General features: G+C 32.1%; 1 protein-coding gene across 4 annotated transcripts in view; it reads left to right on the forward strand.

Annotated features, from left to right (window-relative positions):
- Positions 1–215: 215 nt before the first annotated feature.
- The window catches only part of LOC139512161 (uncharacterized), a 52,047-nt gene continuing 36,222 nt past the window's right edge, over positions 216–16,040 (forward strand). For 2 of the 4 annotated variants that reach the window (XM_071299563.1, XM_071299567.1), the window contains exon 1: positions 846–921. The gene's annotated coding sequence lies outside the window, so the exon portion shown is untranslated. Of the gene's footprint in view, positions 346–845; positions 922–16,040 lie in introns of those variants that run through there. The other 2 variants (XM_071299562.1, XM_071299565.1) reach the window with 2 other exon arrangements.

Below are 16,040 nucleotides of genomic sequence, written 5' to 3' on the forward strand. Positions count from 1 at the left end.
GACTATAATCAGATTTTAGGATGATTCGAATATATATGTATCAACAAATTAATGTGTTATAAGAAGTATCTTTGTTACAACACGCACATAAATATCACTGACCGTATTTATGATATAATAACCAAAATATTATTTCATTGAAAAACGTGTATAGCATTAAACCTTTTAAATTGTAGTTTTTGAGTATTTAAATTTAAATGTTTTTAACGTGTGCAGTTACCCATAACTGTCATATTATCATTACATGGTTATGTAGATGCAGGAAGTTTTATCTGGTAAAAATTATGTTATTGCGTACCACATATATCAATTAAAGTAACTAAGGAGAATATACCGAAATTAAATGTGAGTATTATTATTTACTTCTTTATTTTGTAGAAATGAAGGTGTATGGATTTAATGACTATAGAATCTCTGGTACTTTTACGGTCCAATGGGTATTTTTTTGTAAATTTCATAACTTTTGACTTTAGGTTATTGTTCTCGAAATTGTTATTGAAATTTAAAATCCAGATCACTGCCGCGAGACGAGTAAATACCACTTATTATTCTGTCCGTGTTAATTTCATACTTAGTCTATAAGTAGAACAGACAAATTCTTCGTACTTTTGTACTCCAGAATCAGAAGGCTCAAGCCAATTTTGTGTATATCATAATTGACATGATAATTTATAATTTCTGTTAAAAATAGGTGTACAAATATACAAAGATTGTCCTTACACTTTTAAGTCCAATTAATTACCCTTTTAATGTTTAAAATAAAATGCAGTAAACATTTTTCAAAGCATTTTTCACCCGTGGTAGTAATGCATATTTTGATTATCTTTTAATTTCCATTAATTTAGAAAACAATTCTCATCTGAGACAAGGATTAACCTCCTAATCTCTTGATGTGAAATCACAAATCTACTGTTTTCAACCGTGAATTCTTGTTGTTTTATCGTTATATATGTCATTCTGAGAAGAACGATATAGGCTCAAAACAAAAATAGTTATTGACATCAAAATGTCGCTCTGAGAAAGAGGATTCGTAGTTACAAAGTTTTAGATTTTCATGTAGTATTTTGTCGACTGTTGTTTTTTTACATGAGTTTGTCAGTCTCTTTTCGATTATGTGTTTTAATTGTCCTCTTGGTATATTTTCCCAAATTTGAGTATATATAGATTTGAGAACATACATTATTTTACCAGATAGAAACAAGTATGGACACAGACGCAAATTGTCAGTGGGGTTAAAGGTCGTTACAAATGTATTGAAAGCTAGACTGGAAATGTGTAATTACAAATTGAGTTGATGTGTACATGTCTTCATTCAAATGCATTGACTGATAAAAAAGGGGGCTTCAACTTCCACCCCTCTCTATGAATTAGTTGTTTGAGTGTTTGAATATGGAGTTTGTTAATAAATAGCTGCACTGTAAGCGCATGATATGTCTTGATTCCTTTACAGCTTGCTTAAAGGTTGAACTATTTTGTTTTGTACAATTATTAGTCTATTTGTTTTCTCATTTCATTTGTTTTTTATTTGTCATTTTAAGGTCTTTTATAGCTGACTGTGCTGTATGAGCTTTTGTCATTGTTGAAGGCTATTTGGGGACCTGTAGTTGTTAATCTTGTTTTGGAATGTAGCTGAAGTCAACAGACATAGACAATTCACCCAAGTTTTATAAAATGATGTGGAAGTGTTATTGGAATAATTAAGATGGGAAATGAGGAAAGTGTCAAAGTGACAACAACCCAACCATAGAGTAGACAACAGCTGAAGGCCTCCAATGGGTTTTCAATGTAGCCAGAAACTCCTGCACTTATAGGTGTCCAAAAACTATAAAATCCCTTATTTTTTTTAGCATATATAAAAATGCATTACACAGAAATGTATAATCTGAAATTTGTTACAATCAAAAGGGACCTTAGGTCAATAGTGTAAACAATTCCCCAAAGTTTAATTAAAGGTGATGGATGCATTTTTGTGTTATTGTTCAAAATTGGAAAATTCTCTCTTTTTTAAGGATAAAATCTCTCTTCATAACATGGAAATGAAAATTCTAAAATTTATAAAATCGATGTGGAGCTAATGTCAATAGATATAAACATTTCAACAAAGTTTCTTGAGAGTAGGGGGAAGTGTTTTCTAGTCTGAAGTGTGGATGATGGACTGATAGACAACAGTATACTATAATATGTTGTGTGTGAGGCATTGGTATAATAAAATGGTTTTGAATGAATAATGATTAGAAACTGTTTAATGCAGTTATTGAGGGAACGACAGTGAAGAAATTGCTGAGATCAATGCGTTTGAATCCTAAGAATTCAATTTTTGTTGAAATGAAACAAAGTTCAATTTTTGGCCCTTTGGATCTTAATGTAGACCAATTTGAAAACGGGACAATCCTGTGCAATTGAATATTTCTGGCTATTGGCAATACTGTGCAATTGAAAATTTCTTGCTATTGCGCAATATTGTGCAATTAGATATTTCTTGCTATTGTGCAATACTGTGCAATTAAAAATTTCTTGATATTGCACAATACTGTGCAATTGGAGATTTCTTGCTAGTGTGCAATACTGTGCAATTGAACAATACTGTGCAATTGAAGATTTCTTGCTATTGCAGAATACTGCGCAATTGAAAATTTCTTGCTATTGCACAATACTTAGTATAATAGTTTTTGACCCCGATTTGGACCAACTTGAAAACTGGGCCCATAATCAAAAATCTAAGTACATGTTAAGACTCACCATATCAAAGAACCCCAAGAATTCAATTTTTATTAAAATCAAGCTTATTTTAATTTTGGACCCTTTGGACTTTAATGTAGACCAATTAGAAAACAGGACCTAAAATTAAGAATTTGGACATGGTTAGATTTGGCATATCAAAGAAGCACAATACCGTAATTCATTTTTTTGATGAAATCAAACAAAGTTTAATTTTGGCCCCTTATTCCTTGGGACCAAAACTCCAAAATTAATCCAAACCTTTCTTTTGTGGTCATAAACCTTTATAGATTTCTATTAACTTATACTAAAGTTATTGTTCAAAAACCAAGAAAAATGCTTATTAGTGGCCTGTTTTTGGCCCCTAAATCCTACACTGTTGGAATTAAAATTACCAAAATCTATCCCAACCTTCCTTATGTGGCCATAGACTTTCTGTTTACCAATACTTAAGTTATAGAGCAAAAACCAAGAACAATGCTAATTTGGCCCCTTATTCCTAAACTGTTGAGACCAAAATACCCCAAATCAATCCCACCCTTCCTTTCATGGTCATAAATCTTGTGTCTAAATTTCATATATTTCTATTTTACTTTTACTGAAGTTAGAGTGCGAAAACCGAATGTCTTTGGATGAAGACGATGATGCCAACGTGATACCAATGTACAACCAAAAAGTTTTCAATTTTTGCGGTTGTATAAAAATGATCTCAAATCAAATTTTTAATGGAGTTTGCAACAGTAATTATTCAACTACTCATTTTAATACATCATAAAGTATTAAAGTGTAAATGTCATACAGTCATGGTGATGATGCCTCTGCTAGCATATAATGTTATAAAGGTACATAAATCAAGAACTGTAAAAGTGAAGCTGCTAAAAATTGAACTTAAACCGAGTTTAGAGGTACCGGTAATAAGCATTGTATACACATTTCACTAAATTTAGTTGAGACAAACTTGAGAAATTTTTCCATTTGTGAAAGGGGATAACCCTAGTATGATAATCAAAGTGCTTGTAATCACTGAATGGCTATTAAAGACTGCTTAAATTTATCAGTTGGTAGTAAAGTGAATTTTGCATTGTATATTGTATATATAGCATTATTTTAAGTTGATTCAACTTCTATTCTGGACAGAGCAAGATAACTCTAATTTTCAAAGAAGATTTCATAAAGCAATGGTTTTAGGTAATATTAATTCAACAACCATTCTGGACAAAGAAAGATAACTCCAATTTATTGTCTTGAATCTACAAAAATGTTTATTTTGGGCCCTCAATTCCTCTACTGTTTGCCCCATAACCCACAAAATAGACCCCAAACTTCTACTTATGGTATTAAATATTATGGTATAGTTTCAGAACAATTGAAATACTTATACACAACTTTTTGTACTGACACAAGATTAATGTGTGTATTGGGCACTTTTGGAACCCTTATTCATAAACCTTAGGGACTATATATATATATAACCGCCCCAAAACAATCCCAAGCTTCCTTTTATGATTATAAATATTATGTTATAATTTAATGGCTTCCTTTTTACTTATACTGAAGTTATTATCTGGAAACCATCCGTCTTGGGAAGACGACGACAGGATACCTACATGTATTTCAACTGCAAAAATTTCTGTGGTTGTATAAAAATTTCAAATATGTACAATGATATATAGTTTTAGAAATTGATAAGCCTAGATAGGCCTTATAATTTTTTCCCCACATAGTTGAAGGACCATTTACACTCAGGACCGAGTCATAAGTAGACAGTACAGTCTACAGATGTATTAAAACAACCTAGCATCATATTGCTAGTAGTGGGAGTAGCATTCTTGGGTAAATTTGTTCTTTTTTTTTATAATATGTTTGGTTCAAATCAAAATTGAATGCTTTTATCTCCCTAATACTTACATTGTAAATAGAGGTAGTACTACTTTGACAAATCCTTGTACATGAGAGTTTTCTGTCAAATCTTTATTTCACAAAGAATGAATTGCATAACAATGAACTGAGCTCAAAGCAAAGTACTTTAATAATACACTTAGACAAAGAGCTAAATCCAGTGATATACTTTGTACTACAGGTCCTTCATTAACATCCATTGACCAAAACCATATCTCAACAACATTCCATACTACATGGTTGGATTTGGAAGTCCTGAAAAAGACATGATTTTTTTTAACATATTTTAAGTATATATACACAGGTTAAAACTTTCTTGTTGTATAATCATTCCGTATCTATATATATATAGCTAGAAACTATCAATTTGCTTAATGCACATATTGATAATCATATATGTTGAGTGTACCTCTGTTGGAAATAAGAACACACAAACCTCCACCTAGTTTTAGTCAATGGACAAAACATTCATAACTATAAAATATTATAGATCTAAGACTTGTCAGTGTCTATTTACCATTGCCACTGAATCAGTGATAAATGTATTGTACACATAAATATATACATGCAAGACTAAAATTATAAAGTACATACATGTTTGTATATAAGACTAAAACTGACATTCAGTCTTTACAACATCTTCATTCCCAAAGTCATTTTCAAATCTGACTTCATGGTGAAATAAGATTCCATATCTACAACCAATTAAAAGGAAAAATCCCTCTGATAGACTAGCATTTAAATCCGATTTCTAATATGGAAGCTAGGACACCTTGGAACTTAGAACTAAAAAATATCGAACAATATATCTGATATATTTCAAATGCATGTACACTTGTACATGAAATAATATAAATCTCTAAAATTCACCATATTGTTCCCTATTTCATCTTCTGTTAGATACTGTATATCCAGTGGCGGATCCAGAAATTTTCTTAAGTGGGGGCCCACTGACTGACCTAAAAGGGGGCTTGCTCAAGTCATGATTCAGTGATTCCCTATATAAGCAACCAAATTTTTTCTCAAAAAGCAGCCCCCGCCCCTAAATTCGCCTCTGATATCAACCTCTAGATGTCTTTCAATTACATTCAGTTTAGTGTAGGTTGATCTTTGATTGTTGTACATGTTACAACCAGATTCCCAGCAGGGAGCAACTTTGTAAGACCACAGAGGTTCAAGCTTAGATTTTGAAATAAGGAGGAAAATGTAACCTTTTCAATTTATAAAACAGGCTCAACATCATTTCTATACATATATAAACATATTCTAAGTTGTGGACACACCTTCATTAAATATTCTACTTCAATTAGTGGAGGAGATAATTTTTTAAGTCTATATATTGTCCTTGATATTGAGGTTATTTTGACACAGCAAAATATAAAGAAAATGTAAACTATGATCTGGAAATTGACTTCGTTTTCACAAAATAAGCCCACTTAAACTGAACTTTAAATGCAAAAGACCTCTAAATGGCTAACAGATATTGCTATATAAAAGAATAGTCCATGATTATACATGTACATGACATTAAAGAATTCATGAAATTTACACTGATTCTGTCAGTTGAATGGACTAGAATGAGATAAGTTATATATACATGATAGACATAAAGGTTTTTTCCAACAGTTGTGTTGTAAATTAAATTAGTTGTATTTTATGGTTGATATATTTATGTATATACATGTATGTAAATCATTGGCTCTTCAACCAATGATATTTTACAATATCGATTATTTGTTTATTTTTCTATTGTTGGTATTTTTCAGCATACTAAAAATGTTTTAACACAACACGAGCGCAAGCTTGATAGGGTGTCCTCACACAGGGTTTTCGCTGGCGGTCGCCATTTTCCCAATTAGCGAAAAAATAATACTTGTGGCGATAAAAATTCGTCATTTGCTAAAGAATTTGGCGAAAGAAATATATACAGAGCTCCAGATAAGAATTCACAAATTGGGGTTTTTACCCACCATTTTCTTATATAATAGGGTGATAAAGTTTTTTAATTGCATTATCAATTCCAATTCACCCCTCAGGTTAATATCAAATTGGGTTTTTCACCACCAAGCTCCTTAATGAATTGGGTTTTTCATCGACACATATTGAATATTTAGGCAATATCTGACCCCAATTTTTTCTTAAAAATGTTTATTTTTTTTTATTCAATTTACAGAAATTCGGGTTTAGTTGTCTTTAATTAGAACTTTTGGTTTCTGATGCTTTATCATTTCATAATTGATTTGGCCTTTAACTTTTCCCAACTGATTTCGTTTTTGATGAAAACCCGTGTTTATTAGCAATGTTCTCGATATGGAACGCACACATGCACGTGCGTTCGATGGACGCTTCCTTAAAACACTGGCTGAGTCTTGTTATCATCATTACTTTCCCTCAGCTTTTCAATAGAAGCCAATAACATGCTTCTATTTAATATTTTTACTGGACATTCACTTTCGTTTTAATTCAATGTATGTTATGGTAAATCCCGAGCAATGCGAAAAAAATATGACGACATGACACACGCTAATTGGATAAACGCCGAGAAGATCGAAATGTTTACAAAAACACGTGCACCTATTGAGCAACGGAAAACTCAAACAGGGACCCATTTCAGCTACTTGATGCAGGGATCTATTTTTAGAACGACAGGAAATTTCCAGTTATAAAAATTTTAAAAAAGGTTTACGCGACGACTGTAAACCAGATAAGGGTTAATAACGCAAACGGTAGCCGAATAAAGGGTTAAGAACTCATGTTTTTGGCATATAATTGGGTTTTCCATTGAATTTATTGGGTAATTGAACCCTGCAATGGGCAATTGCATTGGGTTTTTTATTATTTGTATTGCGTGATCACGCAAATACGCAGCTTATCTGGAGCTCTGTATATAGAAAGATTTATTTTCCTCCTTCTTGTTTATTTACTTTTTTTTCGAGTTTCTCGGACTTTAACTTATCAGACAATACTCGGAATTCACCTTGAATGACCTCATTAAGATTTTGACAGAAAATGAATTATCAGCTGATTGCAATTTACAGCTATCGACAACAAAGGACTAATTAATAAAGGTGTTGATTGAATTGTTTGACAAAATGATATGTTGAATGGCTTCCACTAAATGTCACATACAGGAGTTATTTACCACTTTTCGACTCGCGTGTTTGAAGAACTCTTTTGACGTCTCCTCTCCATGTAAAGATAGTTTAGAAAAGAAAGCTGTTGTTGTGACAATAAATGTTAAAGGGCAAGAAAAATCTCCGATTTAAAACTTGAATTATCCTTTGACTTTGGTGTAAGTAATTGATCAGGGAGACTACTTTAAAGTCGTTTGAGTGACACGCGTGTTTCAAGCATAGTTTTACATCTCAACTTTTTCATTTAAGATGGTCAAGATGGTCGTTATGAAGATATGAAGAAAAGGGGGGGGGGGGGGGGTGGGGAATGCATTTTGGCGTCACAATTTCAAATGACATAGGATAACATATGATCTGTCCATATAACGTGACGGTACCCAAATTGCACCTATTTTGACAGTTTTTATGATCAGGAAAAAAATGTCCATATGCAGCCCTATCCTTCTTTGTCATATAGGTACACCAATTTAATTTTTAGTCCATATTGAGTCATTAAAAAATGTGTTTGAATCAACCTCCAAACTATTCATGATTCTGTAATGAGGAGTACCCAAATTGCATCCATGCTTAAATTTACATCATCAAAAGTCTAATAACCGAGCTTTTGTTTAATTTCTTCAAATATTTTGAACAATTGGATATTTGTCCAGGCTTACTATTCATATTTTACGAAATGAATACTTATAATATATTGTATTTGCCAATTTTAAAAAGATGACGTTTTGATGACGTCGCATGGTGACGTTTTCGTACATTTTGTTTTTTTCAGTAAACAGTCCATCTGTTGATAAATACTGTGAACGTTTTGTGTATAACTAAATATGTTTACTTATGTTGAAAGATGGGCATAGTATCAAATCATAAAAATACAACTTTTTTAGTCTCTAGGAAATCTTGTAAGATTTTTATTGCTATTTTTTTCTAAATAGGTGCAATTTGGGTACTCTTACGTTACATGTATGACGGTAGAAATGGGGGTATCTTATTGAAGTATTCTTGCCAAATGAAGATTAAACAGTAATTCTTAGACATGACCATAAAAGAGGGGGGATAGGACCTTTATCGGGACTACAGGATCGGGTGTTTTTAAGCTCGGGATTATCCCCCCTCATAAAATGTACACTTTTTTCCAGAAGATTAAAAAATAGCTGAATTTGACAAATCACACTATTTGTTTTCCAAAAATAACCGTAATTGGATGGGGGTTGTGTGTATTCACATTATTTGAACAACTCTCCTTGGGCCGAGAAAAAAAAGATCCGTGTTTCAGGTAACCCGACCGACCCTGTTTTTTAGCCCCGACCTTAACTTTTATATTGGATCTTTCAAACAAAAAAAAATAAAAAAAATTATCAACCGACCCTGTTTTTTGACACAGGCTTCTGATAAATGACATCATATTTTTTCTCTCTTGCTTCCTCTTGCATAGAAAGACAGTAAAACATTTTATTATAATGTCAAAAGGTATTCCAAACAGGTTAAAATCCAAGAAATTTGCACAGCAGGTGCTTCAAAAACATTGCAAATGGCCCAAGACCACAATTAATGACCCCACTGTTCGTTGTTCATGAATGTAGTTCCTTTTAATTAGTCATTAGAGAGTATTTTTCCTGAATTTTTTTTCTTTCCCTTCCCCACTCATTTCTTAGATTTTATTGGGTGGAAATGAAAGATCAGAGGTGAAATAATTTTTTGGATGTTGTATTTAAACTGATTTTGATATGGAATGAGTGATTAGGCCAAGTGCAAAAAGGTCATATTTACAGTTTTCGGAACATCTCTGGACTTGTCCATAGGGGTATGGATGTATATTGGCTAAATTTGTAAAAGTGATTGCTTCAATCTTTCTGAATTTTGGATATATTTTTGGACTATTGCTATACATAAGACACACAAAAAATTTGACAAAAGTGCATGGTGCAATTTTTTTAATGATACAAAATGTTCAAAAGAAATGATAGAGAAATTAATTGTGGTCTGTGGCCAAATGGCACACTTCCGGTTTTTGAAACTAATTAAGGATCCGGACTTGGAAAAAACATGATAAATACTCAATAACTCAAATATGAAATTTTGAATCATCACCAAAAAGTACAGATCATGTGACCATCATAAGAAACAACTATATTAAGTTTCATGAAATTTGGATAAGTCGTTCTCAAGTTACGGTGCCACATGTTTACGCTGGACAGACAGACGGACACCTGACATTTGTATACCTTTATACGTCCCGTCTTTGACGCACGTATAAAAAGCAGTACTAAGCGTGCATGTTACGCTAGAAACATATTCAAAGAATAAAGTTTTATAACTTCTTAATGTCATATCCAATATTTATCAAAACCTAAAGGGGAGTTACATGTATCTTACTTCCTATATTTTTTCATGGATGTCAATACACCTAATCGCTATTTATTCCATACCGGATAAATTCTAAAATTACACAACTTTTTCATCCAGTTGAAGCTATCTGGGGGCCGTTGAAACAATTCACCATGGACAATACTTTTTAATGAGACCCGTTTTAACTTATTGTAAATACTTTAAACAAAATAATTTTTTACTTCAATTTTAATTTCGAAAAAAAGTGGATCATACTCTATTAAAGTTTCTTGATGATCGCTTTCTTAAGTTTTTCCTCCCTCAGCTCTCTACTAAAAAAACCTTTTTTTTGGCCGCATGACCCAAACAGGAAGTTGTACATACAATGTATGACTGTTTTTCCCAGATTGGACTAAATAGCGATAATTAAATAAGGTGTAATTTCCAGGATTGTTGAAAACTTGCATATTCATCACTATCTGATTTTGTGGTTTTAACGATCCAGACAGACAAATAGCAATAAAATGTTTAGGAAAACATGACCTAAAACCTCCTTCATATAAGACAAAAAACATGGGAACTCATACTGAATGGTCAAATGTGTACAATATGAAAATTTGAGTTAAGATGGTAAAATCACAAATCAGCCGTTAATGTAAATGGACCATAAGTATGACTGTTGAGCAAATTTAAAGGGAAATGACGGGGAAGGAGCAAATTCGCGTTCAAGGGGAGCAAATGCTGTTTAAATTGGTAAGCGGGTTTTAAATATAGAGGGAAAGTGGGGTCATCTTTTTAGACTTTAGTTACATGTAAATATAACTTATGTAGACTTACCTTCTAATTCTATAGACTATTAAAAAAAAAACACACACACAACTCGGAACTATTTCTAATTCACTTGTACTACTGATATGCAAACCTAAATACAAAAAGGAAAATATCTTAAAATAGTGATTGAAAGATTCATAACACTTTGAAAGGATAATTCAGACACGTGTTACACGGGGAGCATGTTTGTTTACAAATAATAATGTCACGTGATCGCGCACTGACCTCGCATGCTGCATCGCCATTACAATTCACTAATACATGTCGAAACCATTTTCATGCAAACATGCAACGTGAATGTGATTGGTTATCAAATAATATGAAAATAATGCATGAACCGTTGAAGAAGAAATTATTTCATCAAATAGATTGGATTTTCACTTTCGACACGAATAGGTCGAGTTGACATTCCTGTCATCGGAGATAGTATTGAGATAAATGGGATAAAACGGACCGCCAAAAAGGTCTAGAGAAGCACATCAGTAGAACCTTAACATAAATAAGTAATACTTACCAAAATTTCTCTAATTGATAACCTAAAGAACTGAAATTTCACAAAAATACCGGTAAATAATTTTGCTGATTGATATGTTGCTGGTTAAGTTGGCGCGAAATAAATATTCTTACTCCTATTGCTTCATGTAAAAAAATATTTATAAAATTGAATTTGACTACAGTTCAGCATAAAAAAACGTGAATATGCAAAAGCCAGGTAATATGTTAATGATAAAGTGTGTATAAGTTCTCTTAAACGAAGTTACCCGTATAATTACCAAGAATTACATTTGAGCGCAAAGTTCTGTATGTGGTTTGGTTGGTTTATGTAACATTTATAATTTAGACTGGGATCCTGGCTAATCTTGACCTTACGACGCGCAGCTAGATTGGACCGGATCCCAGGCTAATGTAGCATCGTAAAACTCAGGGTAACGGAATTTTTTGCGTTGCTATAAGATCATTGAGGCCATCTATTTTTATTGCGGGTTCCACATATTTAAATCGGAATTATAGAAAAAATGGAATGTTGTGAGCAGAATCAAAACAGAAATGATGAATACTGAACATTTCCAGCAAAATATAAATAGGATGGAGGATCTGTGTACTCACATTATTTGTAAAACTCTCCTTATTCATGTGAAGCGTGTGCTTTACATCGAGGCTTATTCTTTACATCGAGGCTTATTATGCTAATCATCGACGCAACAGTACTTCAACCAATCAGACAATGTTTATTTGGGGCATTCGATCGATTTTAACTCAGATTTTGGAATATTTCAATCGAAATTATAGAAAAATGGAATGTTGTTAGTACATATAAAATAGAAAATGATGAATACTTTTAGCTAAAGATAATTTGGATGGGGGTTCTGTGTATTCACATTATTTGCACAACTCTCCTTACTGATGCCATATTTTGGAATTTCCGTGACCTAAATGGTTCGCGAAAATTAATATTTTTATATATAGTATAGTAAATATATAGTTTTATTTTCAAGAAATCAAGATGGATGACTAGGAATATAGAAAACATTTCTGATTGTATGATTTGTCTATTTATTGCAAATAAAATTCAAAGGGGTAAACATTACAATGAATCACTATTATACAAACATAATTAAAAGAAACCAGATTGATATAAGACATACTTTTTAACTGGCAATTGTACTTAAGCTTGAGTACTATTCCTCGCCTTAACTTTAAGCTCTATAATTATTTATGATCTACATTTTTTTAACTAAGCTAATCCTTATTATACATGATGAATGGTTTGTTTAAATCAAGGCATTTTTCAATAAACTATATCAAATTTTTTAAAAGGTTATAAACAAAAGTATCATATGGGGCTCATACCTTCCTCGTCTATTTACAGGTGATTGGGTTTTTATTTTTAATAAATAGATTAGAGTTCCTTGTATGTGTACTCTCACAAAATATAAAAGTAAACTAGTAAAAACTAAATCATAAAATTAACAATCAAAAGTGATAATTCAGGCTTACGGATTTTGTTTTATCAAAATTTTGTTTTGCAAAAATTTAGAAATTATTTTATGTTCGGAAATATGTCTCTCTCATGCAAAGCTCTGATTCCTTGTAAGATTTTGGCTATACTCTTTTTGTCGTTTTGCTTTATATGCTTTTCATTTTTTATAAGCTGCTGTATTTTAAGGTTTTGATAGTCCGTTTCTATGCATGTTGTTGGTTATTTTAGTAGCAGTTTAGTGTTTCTATGATTCTGTTGTTTTCGGTTTTGGTTTGTGACCTGGATTTTTCGCTTAATCGAATTAGGACTATTGAACCGCGGTATACAACTGTTGCGTTTATTAAGTTACGAGCATCACAGAAGAGATATATATTGAGACAGTCGTAATGTTCATCTGGTGCACAAAAACTGGTATTGATGTTTATTTTACTTAGAATATTTCACATGTTTGTCTTAAGTCTAAATGGTTAATCCTTATATAAATGCAATGAGGTATTGGTTGTATATTTATACACGTAAATAAGAGGCACCAGTTGTTAACCGATGTTCAAAACCAGAAAATTCATCTGAAATTAGACAGTAATCAAACAACAATAAACAAACAATAAACAAACAAACAAAATATAATTTGCACGCAATGTGGTACATAGATAATATAGTCTGTGGATATAGCCTTAAAAAATTTACTTTTGATTTATTTAATGTTTGATAATTTGTCTATAGCATTTTTTTTTTATCCTAACCCAAAATAGCAATATAGCAATTAAAGTAGGTGTCAATAAGCAAATACTGTGATTAAACAGTTAAAAACAATAGTAATATACCAATGTCCAAAACTCGTAAAGCCATTTGTAATAATAATTAATAAAAACAATAAATAGCCATGGAGGTAACTGCACTAGTCCCAAAAGGAAGACCTGATGTGTCGCTAGGACAAGCGTTTCATGCTAAAACATACAGGATTATCCCCGGTCACTCGAATCCAAACTTTGTCAAAATGTCTCAAATCGAAAGGGATAAGAACAAAACCAGCAAATTTGCAAATGAGATGAATATTCTGGTACTAGTATTTTGATATAAGCAGGACTGCCACATGTCATAATGAGTTGAGATACAGACCGTCATAACCGTCAACCAATTCTTTAGTATTGTGGCCATAAAATTCGATTTTAGTCCTTCTTCCTCTTGATACTACTGGAGGACTTTTGCATTAGAACCTTACACTTGTGTTGATTAAGCTCATGTAATGTTGATGTGTAACGTACCATTGAGATATGAAAACGAAATACGATGGGGAGGAGTGAAAATGTGAGATAAACACTAGGAAAACTGAAATAATCACGATTGAAATGGATTCTAGTCAAAGTCGTCCATCTGTGTCAATTTTAAGACAGATATCGAAATATAAGATAGACAATACAAATATTTCGTATGTTCAACATTTGTACATAATATCAAATTTACTGAGATATATTAGGTTAAACACTCACGGAAATGTGAATAATTGAGCGACAGGACATCATCTGTGTACCGGAAAGTAAAATGAAAGAACATTTCTTTTCTTTTTTGTCTTTGAAAAGGTTTTGTATGATTTTTTTCTGCTTATGAATAAGTCTGTCAGTATACTTAGCATACTTAATAACCATTGAAACAAGGACTGCTAGTTGAGATATTGATATACCAATTGCTACAAATATGTTGTCGACAAAATGTTCAGCGTTTTGATGATATCGACTTCTGTAAATTTGTTGTTGAAATCGGTGTAGACTTTCTTTTTTACTATACTATATATAAAAATATTAATTTTCGCGAACCATTTAGGTCACGGAAATTCCAAAATATGGCATCAGTAAGGAGAGTTGTGCAAATAATGTGAATACACAGAACCCCCATCCAAATCATCTTTAGCTAAAACTATTCATCATTTTCTATTTTATATGTACTAACAACATTCCATTTTTCTATAATTTCGATTGAAATATTCCAAAATCTGAGTTAAAATCGATCGAATGCCCCAAATAAACATTGTCTGATTGGTTGAAGTACTGTGGCGTCGATGATTAGCATAATAAGCCTCGATGTAAAGAATAAGCCTCGATGTAAAGAATAAGCCTCGATGTAAAGCACACGCTTCACATGAATAAGGAGAGTTTTACAAATAATGTGAGTACACAGATCCTCCATCCTATTTATATTTTGCTGGAAATGTTGCAGTATTCATCATTTCTGTTTTGATTCTGCTCACAACATTCCATTTTTTCTATAATTCCGATTTAAATATGTGGAACCCGCAATAAAAATAGATGGCCTCAATGATCTTATAGCAACGCAAAAAATTCCGTTACCCTGAGTTTTTACGATGTTACATTAGCCTGGGATCCGGTCCAATCTAGCTGCGCGTCGTAAGGTCAAGATTAGCCAGGATCCCAGTCTAAATTATAAATGTTACATAAACCAACCAAACCACATACAGAACTTTGCGCTCAAATGTAATTCTTGGTAATTATACGGGTAACTTCGTTTAAGAAAACTTATACACACTTTATCATTAACATATTACCTGGCTTTTGCATATTCACGTTTTTTTTATGCTGAACTGTAGTCGAATTCAATTTTATAAATTTTTTTTTACATGAAGCAATAGGAGTAAGAATATTTATTTCGCGCCAACTTAACCAGCATCATATCAATTAGCAAAATTATTTACCGGTATTTTTGTGAAATTTCAGTTCTATAGGTTATCAATTAGAGAAATTTTGGTAAGTATTACTTATTTATGTTAAGGTTCTACTGATGTGCTTCTCTAGACCTTTTTGGCGGTCCGTTTTATCCCATTTATCTCAATACTATCTCCGATCAGAGACATATATACACAGAGATTGGCAACTCCGTGAAATCCCGTGAAAGATCGCGGCCCGGGATGAGATTCTCGTCGATAAATATTAGAACATGTAATCAAGTCAGGGATGAAAAACCTCGATAGATAATCAAGAAAAGCAAAGGGAAAATTATTTCAGATCATCTTATAATTTCTTTTTTTTTTAAATACTTGAAATCGTTATATTCATTTTTATGTATTTATTGAGAAAAATATTTTTTTCTGCATTTCATATAATTTAAAAATTCAAATCTGGTAATGATCAATTGTTATTACA

The sequence above is a fragment of the Mytilus edulis genome, chromosome 2 (assembly GCF_963676685.1).
Source record: "Mytilus edulis chromosome 2, xbMytEdul2.2, whole genome shotgun sequence".
In the NCBI taxonomy this organism is placed as follows: domain Eukaryota; kingdom Metazoa; phylum Mollusca; class Bivalvia; order Mytilida; family Mytilidae; genus Mytilus; species Mytilus edulis.